We start from the raw sequence: 12,122 nt of genomic DNA, 5'->3' as shown, positions 1-12,122 counted from the left end.
TGATGATGTACTTGTGATTATGGTGTGTACTTTGGGGATCGTATTGCTACGTTCCATCAAGCTAATTTTGATCAGATTGCCATGTTCCGACACAACTATGGGATTGGATTGCCATGTTCCGGCAAGCTAATTGTTTGGGAGTGGGTTCCATGAGAGTACCAATTATTGGATATAAATGTGACACATGTGTTGTTGATTCTTCACGTTTATTATATCATTTTTTTGTGCGTATATATATATATATACATATATATATATATATGCATGTTATTATAGTGGTATTTGATTTGTTTGTGTTAAACTAGTGGAATAACCGCGTGATCTTACCAGTACATGGTGATTGTTTACTGATTCTGCACTTACTCTTAGTTTTGTTGAGTACATGGCATCTTCAAGAGGCTATTGAAAGACCTCGCTTAGGACATAAGTGATTGCTTCAACTTCAAGGTTGAGCTACTTCGTCCGAGCTGCCATGGGATCTCTTTCGTCTATGTCCACCATTTCCGGACATAGACATTTGCTTTAGATTAGTGGATTAGTTCATTTGTATTTCTTATTCAGACTTGGATCATTGTTAGATGTTTTGGTACATTGACTTTCATATTCTAGGTTTATCTTCTGTATTGTTATTTGCTATATCAATTGTTGAAATTTATCAGAACTTCAGTTTAGTATTTATTATGTTTACCTATAATAAGTGCCTTAGTTTTTAGATTATTTGCTTTGATGTAGTAGTGATTCTCCCACCGAAGGGTTAGTTTAGGTATCAATCACAATGGTTTGGATGGTGACACAAGTATGGCAGATGGATTTTACAGTATTTTACTAATCTCTCATACGCTTCTCCCGCTGAGATTGCAACAAATAATTAAATTCAGCCTAACACTATTGTCATCTTCAAATTATATTAGATTTTTCAGGGAAAGAATCATTGTAGTGATTATATATGACTTCAAAATATCAAACACATCTTGAGATATAATTTTGCCAACAAAGAACCTTATACAATAAAAATAATGTAGTTACAACAACAACTATTAGTAACATATTCATACACTCAAATTTACCTCAATATTTATCCATCTCGAATTTAATTTTTTCTTTTATATCAATCAAAATCGGATCATCATATTTGGTATATTTATAGTATCATTTTGAGATTAAAAAAATCATGAAAGAAAGAGTTGAAAGTGTAAAATGAACGGACTAGAACTTTAAAGTTGTCTAGGAGAAAATATAAAGAAACTTTGCAAAAACTCTTACATCCTTCAAATCACCTTCTAATGGACTTTTTTCTCATTGTAGTTGTTTCTCGATAATACACTAGGTAATTCTAATCATCCCCATACATTCTTGTAAAAACAATTTCAAATTTCAAATACAAATGTGATTTTGTATCTTCTCTTTATTTTTCATATATTGTGCTCATGCATGTATCCTCCATTATAATTAAGGGTCTAGATGGAATTCACTAATCTATCTTTTTTAATGTCCATTCTGATTCACCATAAAAAAACGTGATGCTTGCTTGATATGGGAAAGGACGTTTAAATTGTAGAGCACCTTGTCTAACTTAGTTAGACATGATCTTGTGGTCCTTCATTTCTTGTACTGCCATGATTCGAGCTATCAATGAATGTACAAATGCTAGAGAATAGATCTAATTTTTTCATTTATAAGAAAATTGTGATATTCAAGTAATTTTCATTTACTAGCGTTCCTATTTAAAGGTGTTTCATTTCTACCTTTTACAGAAATATCATTACCATAATCTATGCTTAGATCCTTGACTAACTATTTTCATTGTTTGAATAGAAGTTGCAATTCACATGTTGTATTAGAATGAGTTGTAGGCAGCGCTAGTTGTCTTTCACATACTAATAAATACATGCATGTGAAAAGAAACAGATACTACTAAATACATGCATGTGAAAAGGTTTTCTCACATTATGATTCTTAGAGCTGAAAAGTTTTCTCTACTATCTTTTGTCATGATCCAAGCCTATACCCTAGATGTGGCAAACACTCGAGAACCATCGGTGATCCCCAAGAGAATCATCACCTTGTCTGACTATAAGCAGAAAACTAAATCAAACAGACAACGCTTAAAACATAATATTAACTCACTAAAACACAAATACAAATCTTTATCTCAAACTAATAAATATAAATAAAAATGATATATTCAACTCACCATAAAATAAGAAACTTAAAAATATTTAAAAAATAAATAAATGATACACACGTCTCAATTGTAATAACTATTTATGATGCCTCTTAATGAAAAAGATGAAACTGGGGACAAGCCCACAACATCCTGACTGAACTAATAAGTAAATGAAATCTTGTAGAAGCAAGAAAACTCAGCATAGCTAACTCGAACTCATATGGTATCAACAAAACTCATGTTGATAACCATGAATACTTGTATCTTCATCATGAAAGAATGCAGGCCAAATGACTTAATACGTGTAATGTAAGAGTATGTAAGGGGATTCTAAAGCATAAACATAAGCTTGAACTTTATAAAAAGGTAACATACTTACATCCTCTTCTCACTCACTAAGCTATACTCAATAATAAGATACTCAACTCTAAGATAAGATATTCATCTCATCTCAGAGGTATACTCAAGGATACCCAAAACTACTCAACTTACTCAACTCAGAAGTACTCAAGGATAAAATACTCAACTCAGTAAGAAGGTTCTCAACTTAGTGAATGGGGCTCAACACATGAAATATAGTTCAACTATAGATGCTCAACTATGGATACTCAACTTAAGATAAAGCATCAAGAAAAGATGTACTATATTGATAACTTTTAAAAAAATAAGTAGGAACTCAATGTATTGAAGAATCCAATAACAACTCACTTTATACATATAATAAAATATAATATTATAATTATCTGAGAGTTTTTCTAACTGACAAGTATCACCATGAGATATGAGATAACACAACGTCTCGCCTACTCTGCTAATGGTGTCCTATACCTTGCTACAGTATAGAACCTCTCGACTAACTAGATCTACTAGTCTATGTTAAAAAGCACTAAACTAGGAATAATCTAAAAAGTATTACCATTTCTACCTATGTTGGCTACATGGTTATGAAGACGTGAGTTATCTGAACTAATCTCCATATTAGTGCTCAATACTATTCCTAAAAATATACTCATCCGTTTCCAAAACAGGCCAAAAACCAGTTTTAAAGAAACCTGTGCAGGAGCAACCAACGGTGGATCTACGGACCGTAGCCTGACCCACGGTCCGTCCTGCACATCCGTCGATGGAGTTATAAACTCCAAAAAATCTCATCCCAGAAAAACTGGTTAAATCTGGGTCGACGGACAGACCTACGGTGGGTCAGACTACGGTCCGTAGTCTATGACCCTCGATTGAAACCCCATTCACCCACTCTCTCATAAGATCTACGGATGACCAACACAGTTTGTAGATGGACCTATGGTCCATATGTGAGAAATAGCAGACAGTTAGGGGGATATGTATATGGGTCAACTTCAAATGCTCATAACTCTTAGCACAAAATTAATTTGGTGTCCCATGACCTACCCACAGATAGATAATTGAATTATATTTCCATATCCACTGACTTTGATAAAATCCGACCTTCGAGTAAAAACATATGCCCGTTTTAGTAGAGGATTATCGAACAGGTCCAAAGTACAAACCAAACAACGGACCGTCGATGGAACGACGGATCGTCTGTCCCGGTCGTCGTTTTACACAGGGGTCTTTTGATATTTTCCCACTTTGTTTAAACCTTAAGATACTTCGTTTTGACTCTAAATCATCAGACTTTAGTCAGTTTAAGGCTATAAACATAATTAAAACTAACTTAAGTCAAATCATTAAATCAAAAGTTAGAAAGTTAGAAGTAAGAAAGGAGAAAAAGCTCAAGAACCCTAGTTCAAGAACGAAGATAGTTTCCAGCACTTCCAGCCCCAAAATCAAGTGTTTCTCCGTGAATTTCATCACCAGGTATGTGGGATTTCACTAGTGCGTTTCTTTCACCCATTGGGTCCCTAATTTTCTTGATTCTTTTATCAGGACTAAACCTAGGATTTCTAGAACTTTGATAGAACTTCATGATTTAGTTAAAATATATGTTCCGAATCAGATTATCATGTTATTACTCAGATTGTTCCATCAATATCAAAACCGTAGCTTTGTATTTCTTTAGTTCTTGATTTACACATGCTAGGTCAGGTATTTTAGTTATGCACTTATACATGCTTCAGTTTTTAATGCATCATTATCATATTAAATGTTGTATTCTCTGTTTGCATGTTCAGTCTTGAGTTATCCAGTATTTACAGAATTTCAGACACAATCACTTAACTACACAAATCATTAAGAGTAGCGTAATACAAAGATGGACTAGGACTCAGCGTACCTAATTGTCCCAGAACTACTTGCCAAGTAGGTTGTAAGTCCTCGCAGTGGGCAATCAGTTTAGTGATCATGCCAGTATGCCTTTATACCTTTGGAAGGGTATATTGGGTCCTCGATATGGAGTGTACATCGGACTCCACATTTAGCTCATGTGATATGATTATTAGTTATTTATAGCTCCCACAGATCAGTCAGACTCTCTGCAATTGACCAATTATCAGTATAATCAGTGTTATGTTTCAGCATGTTATAAATTGATCATTGCATTCAGTTAGCTCAGAAATTTAGTATACCATGTTCAGGTTATTATACTTGCTTTGTGTTTGTTTAGTTATGTTTAATTTCAGCTTTACTCTATCTTTCATGCTCAGTACCTTCAAGTACTAATACGTACGCTACATCTTCTCGTTATGTAGGTTTAGGTTCTTAGTATCTAGATTATGCATAGATCGGTTTCCGATCTCTAGTTCAGCAGATTTAGTGGTGAGTCCTCATTCTCCTATAACAATTGTCATGAGTTTCATTTCAGTCTTCACTCATTAAGTTTCAGTTTTTGTAGATTTAGCTGGGTCTTGTGCTAGTATTTCTAGTATGTAAGAGGCTTAATTCAGACATAGTTAGTTTCGTCTTAGTGTTGAGTTAGTAACTTTATTGTATTAAACTCATTAGCCTTCATATTATATCATTTATAGCATATGTGTATTTCCCATCTTTTCATTATAAATTATGATGTAGCTTCCGCATCAGTTTATTATATTTAGTATGCTCGTGATCATGTCAGCAGGGTTAGCTTGGGATAACTTGTGGTCCTAGGTTTCGTGTTCGTGTCTCGGGAGTAGCTCGAGGTATGACAAAACTTGGTATCAGAGAACTAGACTTAAGTGTTCTAGGATGTCTAAAAAGCCGCACTAAGTAGAGTCCTTTCATGGGTGTGAAGTGCACCACATCTAATGAGAGGGAGTCTATGAAGTGTTTTAGGAAAAACTACACTTTCTTGTTACTTTTATCGTGCATGAGGTATGATCCTACCTTTGCTACAGATATCAGAAGTTTCTTAGGTCTAACGGGTTATTACAGGAGGTTCATTGAAGGATTTTCATCCATAGCCTCACCATTGACTAGGTTGACTCAGAAGATGGTCAAGTTCCAATGGGCAGATGATTGTGAGAAAAGCTTTAAAGAATTGAAAACTAGATTGATTACAGCTCCTGTCTTGACTCTACTAGAGGGTTCAGATGGTTATGTGATCTATTGCGATGCATCCAGAGTTTGCCTTGCTTGTGTGTTGATGCAACGAGATAAGGTTATATCATATGCCTCTAGACAACTTAGGGTGTATGAGAAGAACTATCCAACTCATGACCTCGAGCTTGTTGTAGTGGTGTTTGCACTCAGGATATGGAGACACTACATGGACGGTGTTCTGTAGATGTGTTAACCGATCATAAGAGCCTTCAGTATGAGTTCACCCAAAAAGAGTTGAATCTTCGCTAAAGGAGATGGCTTGAGTTCCTTATGAATTATGATATGAGTGTGTATTATTATCCTTGTAAGGCGAATGTAGTAGCCGATGCTCTTAGTAGATTATCTATGGGTAGTGTATCCTATGTTGAGGAAGAGAGAAAGGAGCTAGTGAAGGATGTTCACATGCTTGCTCACTTTGGAGTTCGCCTTATGAGTATATTAGATAGTGGTGTAACAGTTCAGAATAAGGCAGAATCTTCTTTAGTAGTGGAGGTTAAAGAAAAGCAAGACAGTGATCCAATTTTTCTTAAACTTAAGAATGCAGTCCACAGTCATAGAGTGGAGGTTTTCTCCAAGGGGGAGATGGTGTACTTCACTACCAGGGTAGATTGTGTGTTCCGGATGTGGGCGAGTTGAGAAAGCATAAATTCTATTCACCCAGGTGCCACAAAGATGTATCGCGATCTGTGGGAAGTATATTGGTGAAATGGCATGAAGAGGGATATAGGGGAAATTGTGAGTAAGTTCCCCAATCGCCAGCAAGGCAAGGTAGAACATCAGAAACCAGGAGGTATGACTCAAAAGATCGATATTCCTACTTGGAAGTGGGAAGTGATCAATATGGATTTCATCATAGGGTTACCTCGTATTCGCAGACAACATGACTTAATTTGGGTGATAGTTGATAGGATGACTAAGTCTTCTTGCTTTTTAGCGGTCAAGACTAAATTATGCCAAGATTTACATTAATGACATTGTGAGGTTTCATGGGGCTCCTTTGTCTATCATCTCAGATAGAGGTCATTAGTTTACCTCTCATTTCTGGAAGTCATTTCAGAAGGGTCTTGGTACTCAAGTTAACCTTAGCATATCATTTCATCCCAAGATGGATGGGAAGTCATAGCGTACCATTAAGATCCTAGAGGATATGTTGAGGGCTTGTGTGATCAATTTCAAAGGTAGCTGACATGATCACCTTTCTCTTATTGAGTTTTCCTACAACAACAGCTACTATTCCAACATTCAGATGGCCCCTTATGAGGCTTTATATGGGCGTAGATGTAGATCTCATGTTGGTTGGTTTGAAGTAGGTGAAACAACTTTGATAGGGACAGATTCAGTCCTTTATGCTATAGAGAAAATGCAACTCATTACAGATAGACATAAGACAACCCAAAGTCGTCAGAAATCTTATGCAGATGTAAAGAGAATAGAACTAGAGTTCCAAGTTGATGATTATGTTTTTCTGAAAGTCTCACCTATCAAAAGGGGAGATGAGATTCGGAAAGAAAGGGAAGCTCAATCCTAGATATGTAGGCCCTTACAAGATCTTGAAAAGGATTGGCTAGGTGACATATGAGTTAGAGTTACCAGCAGACTTAGCAGCAGTGAATCCCGTCTTCCACATCACACTCTTGAAGTGTGTGGGTGACTCAACCTCTATAGTGCCATTAGAGAGTGTGGCAGTGAAAGATAGTCTTTCTAATAAGGATGGACCAGTTGAGATTCTTGACCGTCAGGTTACAAGGTTGAGAAACAAAGAAGTCGCTTCAATCAAGGTTTTGTGGAGGAGTCAGTCTGTAGAGGGAGCTACTTGGGAAGTAGAAGCACCCATGAAAGCCAAGTATCCTTACCTCTTTCATTCCAATTCAACTCCAGCTTGAGGTAATAGTCCCCCTTAAGTATTCTAGTTATTCATGCGTAAATTAAGTCTTAGAATCATGTTTCCTCAGTTTGTACTTGCATATTTAGTGTATTTTCATGTACTCAAAACTAAATTTAGCCAGTAACTCAGTTCTTAGTGTTTAGCAGTGGGGTTGTAAGCTCATTCCCTCTACCAGTTTGTTTAGTCTTAATCGAGGAGGAATGTTCCCAAGGAGGAGATAATGTAACACCTCGTATAAAAAATAGGCCAAAAACCAGTTATAGAAACAAATCTGCAGGTGCAACCAAAGGTGGAATCGACGGACCGTAGTCTTACCCACGGTCCATCCTGCAGAGCCGTCGATGGGGTCAGAAACTCCCAAAAATCTCAGCCTAGGAATATTGGTTAAGTCTTGGTCGACAGACGGACCTACGGTCCATCGGTCAGACTACAGTTCGTAGTCTATGACCGTCGATTGATACCCCATTCACCTACTCTCTGATAAGAGCCACAGATGACCAACACAGTCCGTAGGTGAGAAATAGCAGATAGTTAGTGGTACAATGCAGTTGGGTCAACTTCAAATGATCATAACTCTTAGTATAAAATTAATTTGATGTGTCATGACCTACCCACAGGTAGATAATTGAATTAGCTTTCAGTTTACACTGACCTTGCTAAAATCTGACCTCCAATTAAAGATATATTCCCGTTTTATTAAAGGTCTGTCGAACAGGCCCATCGTACGGACAAAATAACGGATCGTCTGTCCAGGTCGTTATTTGGTCCGACAGCAACTTACCACGGTTCTTTTGGTCTTTTCCTGCTTTGTTTAAACCTTAAGATACGTCGTTTTGAACCTAAATCATCAAATTTTAGTTAGTATAAGACTAGAAACATAATTAAAACTTACCTAAGTCAAATCATTAAATCAAAAGTTAGAAAAATAGAAGCAAGAAAGGAGAAAAAGCTCAAGAACCCTAGTCAAGAACAAAGCAAGTTTCCAGCAGTTCCAGCAACAAAATTAAGTGTTTCTCCGTGAATTTCATCACCAGGCATGTGGGATTTCACTAGTGGATTCCTTTCACCCATTGGGTTCCTAGTTTTCAGTCAGTTCTTGATTCTCTTATCATGATTAAACCTAGGGTTTCTAGAACTTTGATAGAACTTTATGATTTAGTTAAAATATATGTTCCAAATTAAATTATCATGTTATTACTCAGATTATCACATGACTAGCTTTGTATTTCTTTAGTTCTTGAATTACAAATGCTAGGTCAGATATTTCAGTTATTCAGTTATACATGCTTCAGTTTTTAATGCATCATTATTATATTAAATGTTGCATTCTTAGTTTGCATGTTCAATTTTTAGATATCCCGTATTTATGGAAACTCAGACATAATCAGTTAGCTACAGAATTCATTGGGAGTAGCATAATACTGAGTTGGACTAGGGTTCAACATACACAATAGTCCTAGAAGTACTAGCTAAGTATGTTGTAAGGACCCTCTGTGGGCAATCAGTTAAGTGATCACGCTAGCATACCTTTATATCTTTGGCAGGGTATATTGGGTCCTCTCGATAGGGCGTATACATCGGACTCCACATTTAGCTCATGTGATTTTATTATTGGTGATTAGTAGCTCCCACTGATCAGTCATACTCTCTGAATTGACTATTTATCAGTATATTCAATATTATGTTTCAACATGTTATAAATTGGTCATTGCATTCAGTAAGCTCAGAAATTCAGTATATCATATTAAGATTATTATACTTGCTTTGTGTTTGTTCAGTTATTTTTTATTTCAGCTCTACTCTATCCTACATTCTCAATACCTTCAAGTACTGATGCATACGTACACTACATATTCTCGTGTTGTTGGTTCAGGTTATCAGCATCCAGATTACGCATAGATCGATTTCGATCTCCTGTTCAGCAGATTCAATGGTGATTCCTCATTCTGCGAGGACAACAGTCATGAGTTCCATTTCAGTCTTCAGTCATTTAGTTTCAAGTTTTTCTAGATTTAGCGGGGGCTTGTACCAGTATTTCTATTCAGTCAGAGGCTTATTTCAGACATAGTTAGTTTTAGCTTAGTGTTGTTTTAGTAACTTTATTGTAGTAAACTCATTAGTCTTCATATTATATCAGTTTTAGCATATGGGTATTCCCCATCTTTTTATTATAAATTATGATTTAGCTTCCGCATCAGTTTATTATCTTTAGTATGCTCATGATCATTCTAGCAGGGTTAGCTTGGGATCACTTGTGGTCCTAGGTTCCATGGCTACATTTCAGGGGTAGCTCGAGGCGTGAAACTTTCTGTTTTTGAGATTATTACTCAAAAATCCTCTTAAAAGAGATTTTTCTCAAACTACTCGAAACTCTTTTGGAAATCTCCTTTTCCTTCTCTTTTAAATGTGAAAACATTTACTCTTGGGTTATATCATTTTAAAGAAAATGAACTTGAAGCTACTCTTTCTTAACTCAAGTGCTAAAGTCTTAAAATAATTGTTGAAAAAATTAGAAAAGACATCTTAGCAGATAGCTCATGCTGAATTATGGACGTGATCGGCTCAATTCAAGGTTCTCAATAACCATCACTAGAACTCAATACTCGAGATTCAATAACTTAGAACTCAATAACTTTAATGATAATACTCATTTAAAAAATGCTCGACTCAGAGGGTTCTTGCAGAATTATGGGCATGGACTACTCAACTCAAGGGCTAAAAGATACTTCTCATCTCAAGACTACTCGACGAATAGGCTTCACGCAAAATTATGGGCATGAACTACTCAACTCAAATATTTCATGGCTAAAATATATCACAAACTATACTCCAAAAGACACGGAAAACCTTTTTTAACAACATTAGCCTTTAAAACTCAAAATTTACTAAATGCTCAACTTTAAACTCAATGTTTGAAACCAATTTTTAAAAACTCAAACACAAAATAATGGGGGTTGATAACGGAAGGAGAAAAATGGTAAATTCACGAAACAATCCTTAAAATGGCCGATCATTACATTAGAAAAGTTGAGGAGTATATCAGACCATTTTCCCTTTATTTTTCAAATACATACTTTTACTAATAACAATTTTTATTGGACCAGGTTTATTCTACATCGATTCAAAAAATATTAAGAAATACAAATATTTTCTATTTTATTAGAATTTTTTTATAGTAATCGAAATGAAATTGGTAATGAAGTTACTGATCTATACTATTAGCTAAAATGTAAATGTTGTTATTCTATTTTAATTGGTAAATGACCTTAAAAAAATGTTATGTTCTACTAATATATTAATAAAAATAATTTTATAGGAAAATAAACAAGAATAAAATTCTTCAAAAGTAATATTTTTATTAAAAATAAAACATGGTCAAAAAGAAAAGAAATAATACATTTATTGCATTATTTGACCAAATTATTGACAAAAAAGAATCTTTAGACCAAAGTATTAACTATATGACTAACCTTTTTTTATTAAATATTTATCATTTATAGTCATACTTTATTAAATGCAAAAAATTTTAGATATTATATCAGATTAACTCTTCTACGAAAATTGTCAAAATAAAGTAATTATCAATTGCTTTATATTTATGTTAGCTAAAATAATTTGTAACAATAGTGTTATTTAATACTTTGTATTTATTATTTTGCTATATAAAGGTGTTTCCATTCTACCTTTTACACAAAACTATTCAAAATCTTCTATCCTTAGATCCTTGATTTGACTATTTTCGTTGTTGTAATAGAAGTCAAAAATTTCAAGTAGTATTAGAATGAACAGTAGGTAACACAAATTATTTGTTTCCGAGGAAAACATAACAAATATATTTAATGATCTGCCTTTGAAATCGCTAGCAAGGTGTGTATGTGTATCAAAGAACTGGCAAAAGTACATTGCTGAAATTTATCGTTGTTGTCTCCAATGGCCAAAACCAGACCTATTTGGTTTCTTTTGTATAGAGGAACATTTCCAAAGCCATTTATTTTTATCATTCAAGGAATCACCACTATTAATTTTTCACGCCCTGAGCACACACCCCATACATAACTGCCACTGAAGACTATCGCTAGCCTCGAGCGGACCCTTGGCCTGACTTACTTACTCTTTGAAAGACTTCAAGACAAGAGATAACTCATTAAAAAATTAAAAGTTATACTTAGCCAAAGTGGAACCTAGTTTCTTAAACATTTACAACTGAGATGGATAAGACTAAAGACTATGCTATCTTTCTATGAAGCCTCTAAACAAAGATAGATGATGGGACATGACCCCCAATCCTCCTAACACCTGAAAATAAAAATCACACGAATAAATATTTCCCCGGAATGTAAGGAGGCAGACCGAGTGACTCTGAGCTACTCACTGGATCAACGGTACGCCGGATTCAGATCCTAATAACATGTGTGTGCATCATAAGATGATGCAGGCCAACTAGCATCAGTATATTGAACGTATGAGTATATGAGTTGGAATGCTAAAGTATATGCTCAAGAAGAGTACAAAGAAACACTTACCTTGACTCTGCTCAACTCATGAATAACTTAACTCAACATAACTCAATATATA

At 35.1% G+C, this 12,122-nt stretch overlaps 1 pseudogene; it reads left to right on the top strand.

Annotated features, from left to right (window-relative positions):
- The first annotated feature begins 11,328 nt into the window (after positions 1–11,328).
- The window catches only part of LOC107006339, an 11,871-nt pseudogene continuing 11,077 nt past the window's right edge, over positions 11,329–12,122 (top strand).

Source organism: Solanum pennellii, chromosome 12 (assembly GCF_001406875.1).
Source record: "Solanum pennellii chromosome 12, SPENNV200".
Lineage (NCBI taxonomy): Eukaryota > Viridiplantae > Streptophyta > Magnoliopsida > Solanales > Solanaceae > Solanum > Solanum pennellii.
Note: the sequence above shows the minus strand (reverse complement) of the source record. Positions and strands in the feature narration are given on the sequence as shown.